At 46.2% G+C, this 20,236-nt stretch overlaps 1 pseudogene; it reads left to right on the top strand.

Moving 5' to 3' along the window:
* The first annotated feature begins 2,866 nt into the window (after window positions 1-2,866).
* LOC110541311 (plasma serine protease inhibitor-like) lies at window positions 2,867-11,715 on the top strand (annotated as a pseudogene).
* The last annotated feature ends 8,521 nt before the right edge of the window (window positions 11,716-20,236 follow it).

Raw genomic sequence — 20,236 nt, 5'->3', positions numbered from 1 at the left:
GCAGAACTGAGCCAATGCCAGCAATCTGCCCTTGAACCCTCAAAAAATGAGCTAAGTAAACCTATTTTTTATTTTCATTAAGCTAACCTGCCTTGAGTATCTCATTATAATAAGGAAAACCTGATTTATAGAACATCTCAGAGTGTGATTTGTACAAATGATCTCACATGCCCTCTGCCCACCTCCCAGTCATGGTTAGCAGATCACAGTGCTCTCCCACAGAGAAACAGCATCCCAAATGCATCCTCGACCCACTCTGCCAGGCAGTGGTGTAACAGATGAAAACAACAGCCCACTTCATCCTTAGAAAAATTGGCCAAAGAAACCCCAGGGCAAACTATTAAACCAAGGAAAGAACTAGATGCCCACGTGTCCGTTTGGAGGGCTCTCAGATCTCAGCTGGTGACCATGAAGCTGTTCAGCACCCAAGAGCCCCGCCAAGCCTTGGTGTTCTGTTCCTGTTCCAGCCTTTGAGAAAACCCAGTTGTCTCCAATGTTGCAGCTCCTACAAAGTTGCTCACTAGAGCAGAAAGAACATGGATCTAGGTTCCACTCCATCCAGCTTGGCCAGCTTGCCTTGGTTTCTACAGGGATGTTTGTTTTGAGCACGACACTCAGACTTTGCTGGCCTTACCTGTAAAACACAACTGCTGTCTCTTGTGCGGGTCCTCAGAGGGATGCCCTAGCAGATAGCTGAGTCAGAGCAGCTGCTCTCCCTACTCAAAATATTGAGGCGTTGCTGCTCATCCTTCCACTTAGAGAGAGGAAGTGTTGCTCATTCCCAGAGACATGCAAAAGGAAGCAAAGGTGATGAGCCCTGGGATGCTGTGGTAACACAGGGCTGGGAGGCCTTTGAGGGGGCTATTTGAGGTCACGCAGGCAGCGTTTCCTATGCCTGCTTTTTCCTATTAACCGCCTGTCCATCCCTCATGTCCAGCTTAGAGCCTCCTGGTAGAGGCTCTTAAGGAACACTAGCTGAATTCTGAGAGTTCAAGGGGGAACTTAAACAGCTCAGGGTTCTGGGGTAGGCCAGCAAAGGGAAGAGTTAGGAACCTGGGACTCCACTGGGTTTTGGGGTCTCAGTCTCTGTCTCTGTCTGTCTCTGTGTGTGTCTCTGTATCTCTCTCTTTCATGCCACTTAGCAGCCTAGCTCCTTTACCCACACATACTACTCTCTCTCTCTCTTCCAAATGATGCATCCAACAACCTCAGGCACCCACCTGTAATGAGTTAGACACTCTCTCTCAACAATAGTAGATGTTTCTCTGTCCCTAATCCCATAGTTCCATCAAATGCATTCCCACTGTGCTGAAGTAGGAAGAACAGAAAGGCTGATCTGGCTTGAACTGGTTTTTGGTATGTGTGGAATAAGTCGAAATGCCCTACAGGTGAACTTTTTACCCTATTTACCATCTTATACGTATACATAATTGGGATGGAATACATGATGGAAGAGTTGCCTGAGGAGGGTACATACTGACCTTGCCCTGTGGCCATGACTGCCCGGAACCTGTAAGTAATTTTTGCTGTCCCCTCATTCCTCTATCCAGTGGGGGCTGCAGGTACATTAGACTCACAGTATATACCTTGTAAGTAAAGCTTACTTTCCTCTGGCCTGAGGCCTGCACCCCAGAGCTCCTAGTTTGCCCCTGGAGATATGGCCATTTTCAGGATGAGAGACCACTGTTGGGGTCAGCTCCAAGAATGCCCAGCCTTGCTGGACAGCATATCACAGGGCCTGGAAGGCTAGTGTTTAGAGGGTCTCATTACAGAGAGATACCTCATTCTGAATGGGGGGGGGCAGTGAAAGATTAAAAAAAAGCTTTAACTTTGAGACACAGATGCTCTGTGGCTCCACCACTAGCTGGCTCTGGACCTTGAGTAGGGCCGCTTCACTTCACCTCCCTGGGCCAAAGTTTTTGCTTGGCTCTAGGGATTAAATGGAGCATTTTCCAGAGCGCTCTCAATGACCCAAAAGACAAGACTGTGCTGAGGAGATTTTGGGGTGGGGATGGAAAGAAGTTGGAGTGAAAACTCAAGAAGGAGGCATTCTGAGGTGGGCCACAGAGGTGGGTAAGGGCAGGGAAATGCCCCAAGTTGAAAGAGCAGAGAACATCTGGAGAGAGAGATGGACCCAGGGAGAAAGGCTTTCACTGCTGGCAGTAGAACTCAGGGGGATGGTGCCGCGCCAACAAGGGGACGTAAGGTCTGCCAGCCTCTCCCCTCCTCTCTTCTTGTCCACTGTCAGGGACGAGCCAGTGGACACAGAAGAGGTTGATCTCAGTCCTCAGGCCTCAGACTCCAAGGGGCAAGCAGGGAAGAGAAGGGCAAAGGCAAGCACCTGGGCAGCCTTTGGTAGACAGGTGTCAAGTGAGCTTGACACACTGGAAGCCTGCTCTTTATGGACAAGAAGCTACAACCAGAACATACATTTCAGCTGAAAGGCTGAACTTTACTTGGAGTTGAACACATGTTGAGAACATATACCCACACCATAGGAGGTCATAGGTAAATTCCAAAGGCTCCCATAGGGAGCAGTCAGAGCAGATTTGCTACAGTGTACAGTTTTGATTGACTATCCGTCAGATTCCCCTACTCTGTAACAGGCCTGGCATAGTCCGTGGGCAGGTGTTCTGACCTCTGTTTGTACCTGGAGCCTCCAATGGGACGGGCAGAATTTGACTGAGTCAGGCTCAGATTGCTCAGACTCCCAAGCCTGACTGTGCCCAAGATCTTGCAGGTCCCTTAACAACCAAAGCCAACTTAAGGCCCTTGCGGAGGACAGAGCATCAGGGAGACTTGGAGTTTTGTGTCTTGTTGGGCCACAGGCCCTAACTAAGTGATCCTGCTGCTTTCTTTATCAAGGATGGCACTCTCTATTCTGTCCCTCTGGATGCTGGTGGCTGGGCTGGTTCTCTATTCCTGTGAACAAGAGTTACCAACATCAGTGACTCAGATGTCACCAATACCAGTGTTCCCAAAGAAACCACCCCCCTTCTTCAGCAACCTCAAATTTGCCTTGAGCCTGTACAAACAGATGCCAAAGCCGGAAGACGGCAAAAACATATTCTTTTCACCATTCAGTATCACCATCCCCCTCGTGCTGCTGGCCCTTCCAAGACAATCCAGAAACCCAACAGGTCTTGCAGGATGCAAGGTTCAGAGAAACAAAAGACCTGGACGCAGATGCTGAAGCCAGGCACTACAGGAAAGTGCTGGGGGCCAGGCTGTAAGCTGAACAGTGTGGGGTCCACATTGGAAGCCTGCTCTTTATGGACAAAAAGCTACATCCAGAACATAAATTTCTCAGACTAGCCCAGAGCTTCTCCAACAGTGATGTCATTCCCATCTCCTTAGGGAGCTATGTGCTGGCCAAAAAGCAGATAAACATGGCGGTAACTGACAGGACCAAAGGAAAAGTCAAGAGGCTGCTGAGAGCTCTGAAGCCTCCAATTAACCTGTTTCTGGCCAATTATGATTTATTTAAAGGTCAGTGAGCCAGGACAGCCCCCTGCTGACTAAAGACTTCCTCTGTGACCCTAGCCCTTTCTGGGTGTCCTCTGCTCCTTCGGCTTGGGGCAGCTCCCTGTTCTTGCTGGATACCTCCTTCTTGACTCCCCTCCCTAATCCTTTCTACACTTCTCTCTCAAATTTCCTTAGCAATGTCTAGTCCAGTGGTTCTCAATCTGTAGGTCACGACCCTTGGGGGGGTGAGTTGAATGCCCTTTTTACTGAGGCCTCCCAAGACTATCAGAAAATTACATTATGATTTATTACAGTAGCAAAATTACAGTTACAAAGGGGCAACGAAAATAATTTTATGATGGGGGGGTCATCACAACACAAGGAACTGTATTAAAGGGCCACAGCATTAGGAAAGTTGAGACCAACTAACCTAGTCCTTTGAGTCATTAGGAAGGGCTTGAGCAATATTTCATTTATTTCTTACAACCCATCTTGCAAAACACTGGACCCAAGGAGGTCAAAGCCATCTATATTCTAGTTATTGGGAAGTTAGCCATTTTTTGCCCCAGGCAAATACTGTCTCTCCTTTTCCAGGACTACTTGTCTGGGCATCTTCTATACTTACTTCTTGCCCTCCTGCTCTTTTCTTCCATCCTTCATCTCTCCCTTCTGGAACTGGAGGCTCCTTTTTTAGATGCAGCCCCCACTCCCTCCTTCCTGCCACAGCTAAGTTTCAGGACAAGGCAGATTAGTCCAGGGCCAGCTACATTATTCTTAGGACCCAGTGACAACATGTCACCTACATCTAACAATCATTGTCCCTCTGACATTCAGAAATAACTGGCCATCCTATCTTTTATCTGGACACCCCTCCTATCACTATGCAAAGGAGGTAGCTGAAGAGAAACACAAGCTTTTGTTTGGTACATGGAGTCAGAGAGGCTTCTTGGGAGTTTGGATGGCAGTGTCCAGGTGGCTGGCAAGTAGGTGGCCTGGCACTTTGAGAGGTTCAGTCTAGAACCTCAAAAAGTGGACAGTGCTGAGCTGCTGGAGAGAACAACTTGCTTCTGAGTTCGTTCCTCCTTTCTCTGAGCGTTCCTCCTTTCTCTCGTGGCTTTCTGATTATTCTCCGCAAGCCCGTGAGCTGCTTGGTGCAGAGAAGCAGGTTCTTCTATAAAACACCCACCTTTGCCACATCCAGGCAGGATTACAAGGCAAGAAAGCCAGCTTTCTGGCCTTCCCCCAAGGCCTCTGGCCCCAGTTGGAGCTCTGAGTTCAGTGTATCCACAACACTGTTGGGCTCAGTGAGGCACTGAAGAGATCAACTCCACAGCCCCGGCCAGGATGTCAGCTGCCAGGAAAGAATCAACAACAACAACGAAAACAAACAAACAAAAAAGCCAGCTCACAGGAAGCTGAGCTGAGTAACTTCTTGGCACATACACAACTGCATTGTAGCTGCTCCTGCAGATATCGGGGAACGAGCATTCTCCGGCTTGGTAGGGTTGCCCTATATGTTGAAACAGATTGCTGCTGTGTAAAAAGGCTTTGCTTAGAGCACCTCACTGATGCTTACAGGTGTCACTAAGAGACCTATTACCCCCACAGTTGACTCAGAAACTGGTAGACTCCTGCCCTCCCTGGCCTTACCTCTCACCATCTCTTCCCTTCCCATTCTAGCTACACATCCTCCCTGTTATCCCAAAACAAGGCATTCCAACCATTGGGATGTTGCATGTGCATTTTATTCTCTTGAGAATGTTTCTCCCTGGTTGTTCTATGGCTTGTCCAACTCACTGTTAAAGTCTTTAATTGGCACTGATTTCTAGGGTGTTATATGTATATCTAATTGTCACTTTTGTTTTATTTCTCTCCCCAGTCAATATTCCCTGCTAGCTCATTTGACTTTCTTATCGATCATGTTGTTTATATGCTCTTACTTCATAAGATCTGTGTGGGCCGTGATCTTTCACATGTGCCTGTGTGACTTGCCACAAGGAACATTCCTGGCACATGTCAGCCTGAGAGCCTCCCTGATGGACAAAGTATGATGTGCCTTGGATAGTGCTGGCACCTGTGGTCCCTGTCCACTCTCTTATAAGGGAAATGGAAATATCACTTCAACTCGAAGCTCACAGTGATGAGAAACTTCTGGATAGCTGACGATGTCAATCTCCTGGTACCCATGTTGAAACCAGTGGGTAGGCTGGTTTCAGCTGCAGTATTTCTCCCACCTGAAGAGCCATGTTCTCCAGTTGCCCTTCACCTGCAATATCTCAGGCATCTTTATTCTTCCGGGTGACTTGAGAACTACGAGAAAGCCCTGTTGGAGGAGGATTTTGACACGTGGATTCAGCCTTTTCCACTGAGGTGAGAATCCAGCGATTTCCACCCTCCCCCAGGGCTACCAGACCTTTCCACAGCCACCTCGGCTCTGAGGCTTGAGGTGGAGATCCTTCTAGTCTTTGGGGGCATGACTTGGGATCTGGGACTCGGTCACACACTTCTTATTAGACAGGATCCAGCCATCCACACCTTCCAAAGATGGGGGAAATACCCCAAAATCACCACCATCACCATCACCACAACAGTGTCAGCCAACTGCATCTTCCTAGGAGAGATTTACCATAGAGTCATAAAGAAATGAAGAGGAGAAGTGGGAAGATGCTTTGGTTGGTGAAGGGCCGGCCTTGCAAGTATGAGACCCAAACTCATATACAAAAGAGCTTACAGTCCTAACACCAAGCTAATCCAATGGAGTCATTTTCTCAGTTGAAGTTGAGGTTCCTATTCCCAGATGACCCTTAGCTGTTTCAAGCTGACCTCCCTCCCCCCAAAAAAAGGAAGGTAGAAAGATCCCAAGGAACATCACTACTGTTGTCCTTCTTTGAACTCCACACATAAACACATACATGTGCATCAACACACACTTACACACAGAGTAGGAGGAACAATGTGTCACTAAGAAGGCTATGAACAGACCACAACCCTGTGGAATCCTTGTTTGGGTACTTACTTGCCTTGCCACTTATGAATGGGTGACCTGTTACTGTCCCCACTGGGAACCAGAAGCTAGCCTCTTTACTGGCTTCCTTGTCAGGAAGGCATTACAGGAAAGCCTTGACTTTCTAGCTATTGGTCCTTCTCTGCCCTGTTCTAACATCAGTTTACTCATGTCTCTAGAGCCATGGTTCTCAACCTTCCTAATGCTATGACCCTTTAATACAGTCTCTCATGTTGTGGTGACCCCAACCATAAAAATATCTCATTGCTACTTCATAACTGTAATTTTGCTACCGTTATAAATCATAATGTAAATATCTGTATTTTCTCTCTTTTTTTAAAGATTCATTTATTATGTACACAATGTTCTGCCTACATGTCACCTGCACACCAGAAGAGGGCGCCACATCTCATTATAGAGGGTTGTGAGCTACCATGTGGTTGCTGGGAATTGAACTCAGGCCCTCTGGAAGAGCAGCCAATACTCTTAGCCTCTGAGCTGTCTCTCCAGAGCCTCTGAGCCATCTCTCCAGCCCAATATCTGTGTTTTCTGATGGTGTTAGGCAGCCCCTGTGAAAGGGCCGTTCAATCTCCAGGGATGTAGTGACCTACAGGTTGAGAACCACTTCTCTAGAGTACCTAATGCTTTTGCTACCCAGAGTCTAGCCTGTGGCCATCATCTTGGGCTTCATCTGGGTGTTTGTGGGAAACATGAGCTCTCGAGTACCTCAAACCCAGCAGGCTCCAGGGCATTTGAGTACATATTACAAAGATTGAGAAGCCCTGACCAGGGCAAATCTTATTGCTTCCAGACAGATCCCCAGGCTCCCCACCATGCAAAACACCTACATCCTGTCTGCCACATCCCATTTGCACAGCTGTTCTGTCCTAGCTCTGTCTTCTCCAGGCCAGACTCTGTCTCGCCTGGCTACTCTGAGCATCAGCGAATGCTTAGAAGTGTCTATAGCCACTGTACCTACCAGAAGTCAGAAATATTTCTCTCCCTAGATGTGACAACCAAATTGTCCCCAGTTGCCGCTATATGTTCCCTGGGGGTTAGAGTTGGTGGAGCTGTGGATGGTGGCTCCTAGGCACTGTCTGTAGGCCTGAACCATCATTGCAGACAACATCTGTTTGAGAGGCCAGAGAAAGGGCTGGTGGGGCTTAAGGTTGCGTTCTTCCTGGTAGGACTTCTCCTACCCTCAATGCTCTTCCCGTGGAAACAGCTGGGAGGTTCTCTCTCTCTCTTTCTCTTCTCTCTCTCTCTCTCTCTCTCTCTCTCTCTCTCTCTCTCTCCCAGCTCACTGATGCTTTGACCATCCAGGAAGGCATCTGGAGCTGTTTTTCACCTCCATTAGGACAATGCCTGGGAATCAACGTGGAGAGAGTTAGACTCACTTCTGAGTGTGAAGCATCGCAGAAACTAAAGACAGGAAGCTATGCTTTAGCAGGTGGTCTCCTCTGGGTCTGTCACATAGTCTCCTGGCTGCTGGGCACGGAATGTCCTTCTGAGTGCTTGATGTTTTTAATGTTTGTTTCTTACTTGATTGCCCCATTACAAGCAACAAGAATAAAAAACTGTGTGGATTTAAAGTGAGTAACATGATGGGCATAGGCCTAGGGAAATGCTGACCGTATTCAGCCAGGGAGCCCAGCCAGCCATTGCCCCACACAGGTCCCATTTTTCACGTGCGGCAGAAACACTTCTGAAACCTGCACTCAGCAACTACAAGCACACAATGCAGTGTAAACACCTCCAGCTCCGGGCTGCATGATGGCAATCCAGAAATATCTACCCTGCTTACGCCATCTCATTTCTTCTCCCTCCCAGCCAGCCCCTGGCAGGCACCCTCTATTACCAAGAATGAACATGGCATTCAGTCTGTTCCAGGACCTTTGAAGTCCAAGACTGGACGGACAGAAGGAGGAAACGGAAGCTAGGCTAAGTTGAAGCATGCACAGACAGAATATCTCCTCTCTCTCTCTCTCTCTCTCTCTCTCTCTCTTAGCTGGACCAGAGCAGTTGCAGCCTCTCTATGAGAAGTACTGCTGTAGCTCAAGGACCCTCAGCTTTCAGAAACAATGTGGTTTGTGTCCCATCCCCTAACCGACCAGGTGCAGAATGAAACTCAGGTTGGCAGTCACTGGGCAGAAACTTCCAGAGTGTGGCCTTATGGTTTATTTTTCTTAGACAATCAAATGCAGTAAAACGTTTTTGGGGAAAGGTTTCCACGTGACAATGATCACAGGCTTTAGGCACAGCAGTGTAGAAACTCCCTAGCATGGTAGCAAAGCACCTGTGAGCTGTGCAATATGACTGATTCCTGTTGACTGATAAACAGGGCTCCCTCAGGACAAGGACCTAGGGAGGAGGGATTTGTAGTGAGCATAAGGACAGATCAAAAGTGCACGGGACCTCTTTCGTAAGTATGGGTTCTATTGACTGAGAGATAAAGCTCATGATTAAGGCCTAAACAATGCCCAGGATTTGAGAGGATTCAGGAAGGCTGGCTCCATAGAATAGCCACTACAGCCTTCCAGATGACCTGGCATCAGTCACTTCCTTCCCTTAAAGAAAATGGGTCCATGTGTTTTCCAAGACTGGTTCCTCCAATGCTCTCTTTAAGGTGAGCTTCCTACATAGCCTCTTGATTTTCCAGATCTCATTCCCAAAGCAAGCCCTCTGACCGCCTCTGAGCATTGCCAAGAGGATGGAAGGAAATTGCCTTGAGGAGTCCCTGGCACAGTCCGACACACAGCAAATACAGTTGTGCTTGTTTGTGCCAGGAGTCTGGGGTGGATTATCAGACAACACAATTTTACCTCTGTTTTCGTCTTCCTTCCTCACCCCCACCCCAAGCAGCAGGAGGTGGCTGTGTTTCCCCAAATTCTCCATTCCTGTTGCTCTTCAGCTGGAAAGGTTCTAGTAGGATAGCAATAGCCTTCATCTGTTCAATGAACACCATCAGAAAGGCCGCCCACAAACTGGCCTACAGGCCAACCCAGTGGAAGCAGTTTCTCAGCTGAGGTTCCCTCTTCCCAGACAACTCTAGCGTGTGTCAAGTTGAGAAAAATATAACACAAGTACGTAGCATTACACTTACGAGAAATGAACTCTAGGGCTGGAGAGATAGTTCAGTGGTTAAGAGTGTGTGCTGCTCTTGCAATTCAATTCCCAGAACCCACATAGGATGGCTCACAACCATCTGTAACTCCTACTCCAAAGGAATCCAAACCTCTGGCTTCTGAGAGTGCCTGTTCTCTCTCCCTTCCTATTTCCTCTATCTCTCTGGTTCTCTCTCTTAAAAATAAATAAAATTTTAAGCAGAAACTCATATATTAAAAATCGGTTTCCAAAAAGAAACTGTGCCAAGGAAATTCCATTGAGAATGAATGCTTTTTTAAATAAGTTAACCTCAGAATGTTTGACACACAGATGAAAAGGAAAAGAAGGTTTAGGAGATGAGGAGGTAGAGAAAGAGGAAGTAAGGAGGAAAGAGAATGAAAAAGGAAGGGGAGTGAAGAAGATAAGAAGGGAGGGGAGGAAGGGAAGGAGAGAGAGAAAAAAGAGCTTAAATCTCACCTCACATCTTATTCAAAAATAACTCACAACGAATCCATACAACCATAAAAACTAAAGTTATCAAAGTTTAAAAATAAGCCACAGGAAAAACTTAAATGACCTAAGCTTAGGTCAAGAAATTCTTATAAAACACAAAAATAAGAACAATAAAGGAGAACCCATGAAAAAGAGAACTTCACCAAAAATTAGATCTCAGGGGATATTACCAAGCAATTGAAAGGACAAACCATAGGCTTCTCACCAACTGATATTTAATCTTATTCTACCCAGCAACCATCATCATAGATGTTTACCAAATCAGTCTAAAAATATTCTGCATAGACAGACACACACAAAAGCGGCACTGGAAGGTCCATTGGTTTCATTCAAAGTCACCAAAACTTGGAAGCAGCCACCATGTCCCTCAGGAATGTGGATAAGCATTCAAATGAAGAGAGATTACTAAACAAAAACGAGATAAAGCAAGGAGAGGAAATTGACTTGTGAAATCCTAAGAGAATGCAGCGGCCTTACATGTAGATACAAAGATAAAGAAACTCAACTGAGAATCTCCAAGCTGTGGGCTTCCAACCAAATGATATTCTGGAAAGCGGGAGCCTGGAGTAGCAGTAGGATCAGTAGTTAGAGGTGTTTGGGGCAAGAGGAAATGATAAAGAAATGTAGCTCGAGGGGTGATAAGACATTTTATATGATGCGTAACAGTAGACACAGGACAGTGCACATTTATCAGAACCCACTAAACTAATTTATGGAGCCAAATACAAACCTCAAAAGTGTGAGACTCCGAAAAAAAATCATTTAGCCACGGTGGAATCTCAGGGTAGAAAGCGACATGGAACAAGAGCACCTGTGTTACAAATGTGTGACCTCACTTCACTGACAGGATGAGGGAAGAGGAGTACTGCTCTGCTGGGGGTACAAGGTCAAAGGTCGAGTTACTGAGGCATTCCCCACAGGGGTGCAGGTGGACGAGGTAGGCACATCTGTACGTACATGCACCGAGTGAAGTCAATGAAGTGAGCTGGTGAAAGGTTGGGTGGGAGGGGAGGGGACTGGAAATCAAGGCGAATGTAAAATGAGCTGTGGAGACCTACTTGTACCTCAACAGGTAAAGGTACTTGGTGACAAGCCTGAAAACTTGAGCTTGTTCCCTGGGACCCATATGGTAGAAAAGGAGAACTCCCGCAACTTGTTCTCTGACCTCCAGAGGTCAAACGCACATGCGCACACACACAATGTAATCAAAATTTAAATAACCTATGGCCTAGAGCTGGAGATGGAAGTGTAAACGGGAGGTTAGTTTAACACATTTGCAGACTGCACATGCATGGCTGCTGGAAGGCGCATGTGCATAGATTTGCTGGCACACACACCTCCTGCGCAGTTGGCTGAGACTCTGGAAGCAGGGGCGCCAGGCAGAAATGGACATGAGCATCACTGACACCTTGTTTCTCAGGTCATCTGCAGTACAGAAACCGGAGCTTCTTGAAAAAATGATGGATTCTGGGTGCGAGGCAGGAAAACGCAAGATGACTGTGCAGAGGTGCCTGCTGATGCCAGGAAGCAGAGAAGTGCATTTTAAGCTCGGCAGTGCTGGGGAAGGCAACGAACTGCAAGGTATTGAGCCGCCACAGTGTTCCACTGTGGCCATGACGGCAGAGTAAAGTAGATGCTTTTGTCTAGTCTTCATAGAAGGCTAGAACCTGGGGCTAACAGTGTCCTCCTCAGATCTTTGAACTTGAACTTGAGCATTTGTGTAGGGAGGGCATTCCGTAGAGTTGGAGGGAAGGAGGTCCCCCTTGCAAAGTTGGGGACCTGGGAAATGAGCATGTACTGATATCGCCTTGGGAGGATTAAGGATGGAGGAGTGTACTTCCCTGGGAACCGAAGGAAAACTCATGTCCAGAACTGAGGTGATAAGCACGGAGTTTTTACCATTGCTGACTTTGGGCACCCAATGGCATTCCCCAAATAAAGACATTCAAGGAAAAAAAGCTTTGGGTTGGGGTTCATTCCTAGAGCTAACTATTCATGGCCTGTGTCTTGTTGGGTTACACACTGGAATTCCTCATTGCTGTTCACAAACGTGTGGGTTCTCACAGTTCCTTCTAGGGTTTGGGTAGGGGGGCAGTTAAATGTGGCGCATCCCTAAAGTTCCAGGTATGCAGGAGGTGCTCAAGCAATGGAGCAGCCACCCTGAAACAGCATTGAGATTAGCAGGTGAGGTAAGTAAACTGGCTCAAAGGCTTGTTTGTTCAGTAAACAAGTGTAGGCGGTGATCAGCAGCGTGTGGGTGAACACGTGTAGAGAACAGAAGCAATACTCAGTTGCTAGCGGGTGTTTATCCCATTGGACATGCTGAGAATTGGCTATAGCTTCCCATTAGTGCCCAGAAGTCACGGTAGAGCAGAAAGAGTACTTTCTGGTGTGAAGAAAACAAACAAACAAAACTAGATTCTAGCTCTCATTTTGCCTCCAGTGTATTGTGGCCCTTGGTGAGGTCCAGGTCCTTCCAACCCAAACTTCCTCATCTCCACAGTGAGAGCTCTAGCCTTTGTGAATGGCAGGCACTGGTCTGTGTGCCAGTCCTCCTGCTCTCATGCCCATGGCAGACATTACCAATCATCACGGCTCTATTTCTTCTCTGTTCAGACAGTTACAGAATCCCAACCACAATAATAATCCTCCAGGATGCACCACTTAGGGCTCAAGATGGTGGCCAAGATGGAGGCAGCTTACTGAGTTGACCTAGTGGTTTCTAATATACCTCCCCAGGTGTTGGTTGTCTGGGTCTATTTGTCTTTGCTAGAAATTGACTTAATTGAGCATCTCCCAAGGTCTTTCTCTGTTTCTCTCTGTTTTTCTCTGTTTCTTTCTCTCTCTTTGTCTGTCTCTCTCTACATATATATTGAGAGATGATAGATAGATAGATAGATAGATAGATAGATAGATAGATATCTTTGTGTGTGTGTGTGTGTAGTGGGGGAAAGGAGGGAAGAAGGAAAAAGAGATTCTTTCTCACTGTGTAGCCTTAGCTGGCCTTGAAGTTACAGAGATCTGCTTGCTTCTGTGTCTTGAATGCTGGGATTTAAGGACATGTGCCACCATTCTTGGATCTTATAATTTCATTTTAATCACAAGAAAAACAGAGAATTAATTAAGGAGGGTATCCTGATGTCAACTTCTGGCCACACATGGCCCAGCATATGTGTGTGTGCACATGTGTAACATAGACACACACCACAACACAACACACACACACACACACACATGTTTTAAAAGCTAAAAGTTATGATTTTGATGGGGCTAGTGACTGCAGTTTGAGCTTTTCGTATTGAGGTGATGGGACTTCTAAACAGATGAGGTCTGAGGGGAAATTCTTAGTTAATTTTGTTTTTTTTTTTTTTTTTCAGAGAGGTTAGCGTAGGTCTTGTGGGGCCTCATTTTGTCCCCAGATGCTTTCTGGGTGCTTGTCTTACCTGTGGTCTTTTTCATCCATGAGTGCTCTGACTGCAATGCTATCCACCCTGAAGTTCTCACCAGGGCCAAGATGATGACAGCAAAATGCCCTAGAGCAGTATTTCTCAACCTGTTAGTCATGACCCATTTGGCAAACCTCTATCTCCAAAAATATTTACATAACAATTCATAACAGTAGCAAAATTACAGTTATGAGATAGCAATAAAATTATTTTATGGATGGAGTCACCACAACATGAGGAACTGTATTAAAGAGTGGCAGCATTAGGAAGGCTGGGAACCAGTGGCCTAGAACCTCCACAACTGTCGTGTGAATGACCCTTTTTTTATTTTTAAGGTTTCCCAGCTGTTTGTATTTCATTACAGTAGTGGAAAGCAAATACAGCAAATTCAGGCAGATTGTGCAAGATCATGAAGCTAGATCACGACAGAGCTCCGGGCAGAACTCAAATGTTTTTTTCCTGTTTTTCTCAAGAAAGGTGATGGCCCCTGCAGAATCTTCCTCCATTACCTATGTTTCTGGAACTTTCTCAAGCTACTGCTAACTTGTAAATCCATGAGACACATCTGGCCCAGCAGCAGGCAATCACATGACCACTCTACCCCAACTCAGCAACCCATTTTAGACTCTGAAACTAGATATGGTACATAAAGTTCCACTGGTCCAAATATGAAATGCCACGACCTCTGCCTCAGTGTGAGACATAGCAAGAGACAGCTGAACAAAGACTGGACGGTAGAGTTCAGTGGGAGAGGCATGAGCTGGAGTGACCTGGGAAATTCATCTGACATCTCTGCCAGTTTCCCAAATGCTTAGTGGAGGCAGCACTCACTGGAATCCATGGTCAGTAAAGTTCCAGTAGGTCAACACTACCCCATGCTCTCTCAATGTGTTACCTAGTCTAACTTCCATGACATTCCAGAGAAACTCTGAAGACTGGAGTGACCCTAGGACCAAAGCGAGAGGTCTGGATTTGAATCCAAGCTCTTACTCTTATTACTTTACCCTGGATGACAATACATCTACCCCACAGGGTTCTTGAAAGAATAAGTCAGTCAACGCACATCCGACAGCAGAGCTATGAGCTTCTGAGAGTGTCCAAGCATTGCACCCAACTCAGTAAGCTCCATGTTGCTGGATGAGTAAAAGTGAACTTGGGGTAGGAAGGGAGAAGAAAGACAAAGCAAGTAACTCAATGGCTACAGACCCCTCATTTGGAAAGCTGTGGAAACTACATAGCAAAATAAATGGCTCACCCATGAGAATGAGGGCTGATGGGAGCTTAAGGGATCCTTGGTTCAGGATCTGCCAGAAGGCTGAGACCATTGGTAAGGATAGGTGACCCCTGTGGCTATGGCCGACATGAAAGGAGATAGGTGGGTCTCATGGCCAAAAAGGCAGATCCTAGTGTCAGTTTCTCTATACTCAGCTCAGGATTTAAGAGAAGCATTGGAAGCCCTCTGAAGACTACCCAGCCTACCTATGTCACCCACACACTGGCCAAGGACACTGGTTGCCATCTATATTCGCCAGCACAGCCCATGACTCCTTGAGTAAATAGCCAGGTTGGTGAAGGCCAGCCAAATGATTTCTGAAGTCTTATCACTGTAATATTTGGCTTGATACAATCTTTCCCATGCCAGGCAACATAAGATTCCAAAGAGCACTGCTGTTGTTTGACTTTCCTGTGAAGACATGAAGGACACTTTGACAAACCCAAAAAAAATTCCACGTAAATCTCACTTAGTGAACCAGTGACTTACTGGGCTTACTCACAGGAGCACGGATAACTCAAAAGCACCCACATCAACAAAGAGCCCACCCTACCGTGAGTCGGGTAAAAAGAATCCCTAGAGCTCCTGGCATGGCTTGTAGGCCACTCAGCCTATGAAAAATCCTCCTCTCCCCAGCAATGGTTACTGCTTATATAACCCTGTGAACCTGTAACTTACCAGAGTTTCCTGAGCCTTGTGAGTTCTCTTTTTACTTGAGTCTTAATGTGATTCTCTCCAGGTGGCTAGCCTTGACATCAACCACAGGGTCCTGGGTTTAGGTCCTGTGTTTACAGGTAAGGCGAATACAAGGGTTTCAGGTTCACTGAGGCATCCACATACATTTTTAAGGAAGGACAAGAAGTTAGACTGCATGCTGTGGGGATCAAATTCCCCCAAGAGAGCCTCTGAGATGGGCATAATGTTTTAAACTGCAGGTGTGATACTTGGGCATCAGCAGATACTCCGGGACATTGAAGATGCCATGAATGGAGACTATCTGCCAAGGGAAACCACAGGAAACTAGTGAAGCCAGCCAGGAGATAGGTTATATGGACTATAAACTGCAAGGCTGCAGGAGCAGAATTGCTCAGGCTTGTTAGAGGGCATATCATGGTATCATGGAACCTAGACACCAAACATGGAGCCAGGGGTTTAACTCCTGCCATGCTGTGTTTTGGTTTTTGTTTAGTTAGTTAGTTAGTTAGTTAGTTATTCACTTTACAACCCGATCATAGCCCCCTCCCTCCTCTCCTCCCAATTCCACCCTTCCTCCCTTTCCACCTTTCCCCTTTCCCCTACTCCTCAAAAAAGCACCCCCAACCCACCCCAGCACATCAAGTTGCAACAGGACTGAGCACATCCTCTTCTCCTGTGGACTGGTGAGGCAGTCCATCCAGGGAGAAGTGATCAAAAGGCAAGCAACAGAGTCCATGTTAGAGACAGCACCTGCTCCCCTTACTAGCAAACCCACATGAAGACTGAGCTGCCCATTGGGTAGCTGTGTAGGGGGCCTAAGTCCAGTCCATGCAAGGCCTTTGGTTGATTAGTCTCTGCAGCCTCCACCCCTGGGCCCAAGTTAGTTGGCTCTGTTGGTCTTCTTATGGAGCTCCTGTCCCCTCCAGGTCCTTTTATCCTTCCCCTAACTTTTTCCATAAGATTACCTACACTTCACACAGTGTTTGACTGAGAGTCTCAGCATCTGTTTCTATCACTGATGGGTAGAGCCTCTCAGAGATGAGCTATGCTAGGCTCCAGTCTTCCCTTTAATCATCCTTCCTTGTGGCTTGGAATGGGATCATCTGTCATGTACCATTGAATTTTTGAAATACTGAACATCTTTTATGCTTTTTTTGGAGCCACAGCCAAGATCCTCCAAGTCTCGGTGGAGAACTTATACATAGACTTTTGAGCAATGCTGGAGTAAGGCTATCCCAACTCCTCAGCATAAACCCAGTGTGTTTTGTGTTATGCAATGGACATGTTATGGCTTCCAGCTGACAAAGAGTAGACCTGCACTGTTTCACCTTCATTGTCAACTTGACTAGCAGATATAGGCATCACCCTGGTGTGTCTGTGTGTATGTTTTCAAAAGAGGGTATTCACTGAGGGAGGGTGGCCCACCTTGAATGTGAGTGACAATGACACATGGGTCAGACAGAACAAACCCAGGAGAGCCCCAATCTCCTACTCTGCCTCTTGGCAGCCGCCATGTGAGCTGAGGTCTTCTATCAGATTCTGCTGCTACGGTGGACTGAATGATCTAAAACCAGGAGCCCAGGTTAATTCTTTCTTGTTTAAGATAATTATGTCATGCATTTGGTCACAGTGATGCTGAAAGCTGAGGCTATATCTCAAGAAAATAGAGAAAAACTCAGAGACTTTTAAAGATGATTTCTTATGAAAGTCAATTGTAGGGTTTTTTTTTTAAGTTTTTCACACGAATACAATGCATTTGGTCACTCTACTCCTCTCTACTGCCCCTCCACTCCACTTAAAAAAATAAAATTAAAATCTGACTCTTTTAGATAGTTGGACATATCTCTCTAATATGACTTAACAAAGGGCTTGGAGATAGTTCAGTCAGTTAAGTATTTGCCTTGCAAGCTTGAGGACCTGAATTTGATCCTCCAGAACCCACATTAAAAGAAGAAGAAGAAGAAGAAGAAGAAGAAGAAGAAGAAGAAGAAGAAGAAGAAGAAGAAGAAGAAGAAGAAGAAGAAGAAGAAGAAGAAGTCTGGGCATGATGGCATTTTCTTGCAATTGTAGGGCTGAGGAAGTGGAAATAGGCTGATCTCTAGGGCCTGCTGACCAGCCAGTCTACTTGGAGAATTGCAAGCCAGTGAGAAATCCTTCCTCAAAAATTTACGGATGAAGCCTGGGGAACATTACCTGAAGCTGTATTTGGCCTCCACATGCATATTCAGACTTGTGTATGTGCAAAACAGACATACACACAAACAGAGGTGGGGGGAATTATCAAGGAGAGGTGAGGAAACCATTCCATTGGACCTGAGATGATCACATGCATGCAAGTCATGCTGTCTCGATATTCTTGTTGTTTTCAGCAGACACCTCCTGTTTTGCTTGGTCACGTTTCCTGTTTTGCTTGTTTACTTGGAAAGTCCCTATTTAAGTGATTTACTCTGTAATAAAGATGGCACCTTGATCAGAGCACTGTCTTGGTGTCACTTCTTTGTGTTCTCTGTCTCTTTTAATTACCAGACCCTTGTGCAGGTGGTTACTATTGGTGGTCACGGGTGACTACAGAGAGGAAGAGAGAGAAATATATAGAGATAAATATGGAACACTGATATTTTTAAAAACATCTTAAAACACTAATGAAGGGCTTTGTGAACAACTTAACTGTAGTCCTAGCTACCTTGGAACTCACTATGTAGACCAGGCTAGCGTGAAACTTATAGAGATCCACCTAACTCTATTTTCTAGTGCTGGGATTGAAGAGTACACCATTATACCCAGATAACTGTGTATAACATTTAGTCCAAATATAGATGAGATAAATCTTTGGCTATGAAGTCCAAAATTGGCTAGTGAAATAAAACCTTTAAAGGAACAACAATTATTAATAAAATTTGAATACCCAAAACTTCCAGGGATGACCTCTAACCTTCCTTTTTTTGCCTACAGGAGCAGATTGGATGAAAGTAATGCTGCTGTCAACCAAGTAAAGGGACTCAAGGTTCGGGGGGGATGTTCACAGAGGCACATCCCCTTGGACATTGTGGTCAGTCCAGGGAGAGACAAAGAGTCCTGTCCACAGTCCTCTGAAAGAGTGAAAGAAACACCAAGGCAAAACAATATATATATATATTATTTTCCCCCTTAGCTGTTAGTTAGTGAGAGCTGCATCACCTGGGGTTTTAGAAGACCCCTTCTTCCCACTGTAACTGAATGAAAATGGAAGAACTACAGAAAGAGACAGGGAGGAAAAGAAAGATCTAGCGACTGACTGGAGATCCCTGAAGGCTTTTCCACCCTTTGGAAGTTCGATTCATGAAACAAAACAAAACAAACAGAAATAGTCTTCCTTTTTGCTTTGTGATACTTTGATGTGTGCCTCCTGCAACAACAACAAAAAGATATCTGGGGAATAAATGCATGGGTAGCAGGAAAAGTCCTAGACTTCAGGATGGAAACGATCTCAGGGCAGTTCACTTCATCTCCAGCACCTCTTAGTTTCTTTATTAAAAAAAAAAAGAGATGCTACTGAAGGATGTAGCTCAGTGGTGGAGCCCTTGACCAGCATGCATAACCTGGTAACTACAGAAAAATCAAACTTGAATCCTGCTATGAAGGGGAAATAAAATAGACATTGGAAGTGGAGGGAGAGAGGGAGCTGAATGAGAGAGGGGGTGAAAAGGGGAATGGGTGGAGGCAGGTGTAGGGAGAGTAGGGGTGGGGTGAGAGGGCTGGGAAAAAGAAGGGAAGTTGGCATTGGGGCGTCTCTGGAACAAGCTGGATATCTGGGATGGGGGAGACTACTAAGAGTATATGGGGGTGCCCCTAGCTCAGACTCCTAGCAGCTGGGGATACTGAGACTGAAGTGGCCACATCCTGTAGCCATTCAGGATTTCCAGTGGTGGAAGGGGCACACCAGCCACTCACAAAACCCTCAACCTAAAATTTGTCCTGCCTATAAGATGTACAGGGATAAAAGGTGGAGCAGAGATTGAGAGAACAGCATGGTCAATCAATGACTGGCCCAACTTGAGACCCATCCCAGAGGAGAGACCAAACCCCTGACACTATTAATGATACTCTTCTGTCCTTGCAGACAGGAATCTAGCATAACTGTCATCGAAGAGGCTTTATCCAGCAGATGATGGAAACAGATGCAGAGACCCACAGCCAAACATTATACAGAACTCAGGGATTCTTGTGGGGGGATTGAAGGAGTTTGAGGGGTCAAGGTCACCATAAGAAGACCTACATAACCAACTAATCTAGGCCCATGGGGGCTCATAGACACTGAACTACCAACCAAAGAACATGCATGGACCGGTCCTAGGCCCCCTCTACATATGAAGCTGATGGGCTGCTTGGTTCTCAAGCAGGTCCCATAACAATTGGAGTGGGGCCTGTGTTAGATTCGGACTCTGTTGCCTCCCTCTGGATCCCTTTTCCCTAGCAGGGCTGCCTTGTCTTGCCTCAGTGCCAAGGTGGGTTGGAACCTGGGGTAGGAGGAAAGGGGTATGAAGAAAGCAGGTGGGAGGGTGGGACCTGGAGGAGAGGAGGAAGTAGGTTGTGGTTGGGATGTAAAATAAGCAAATAAATAAGTTAATGAAAAACAAAAACAAAACTAGATCATGAAGAAGGGAGATGGTAGCAGTCTGTTTAACAAACCACTGGGAGGCCTGAGATAGCCCACAGAAAGCCCTTGGTTGGACACACGTTCATGCATGCAGGTTG

Source organism: Meriones unguiculatus, chromosome 7 (genome assembly GCF_030254825.1).
Source record: "Meriones unguiculatus strain TT.TT164.6M chromosome 7, Bangor_MerUng_6.1, whole genome shotgun sequence".
In the NCBI taxonomy this organism is placed as follows: domain Eukaryota; kingdom Metazoa; phylum Chordata; class Mammalia; order Rodentia; family Muridae; genus Meriones; species Meriones unguiculatus.
The sequence above is the reverse complement of the archived record's forward strand: the minus strand, read 5'-3'. Positions and strand labels throughout refer to the sequence as shown.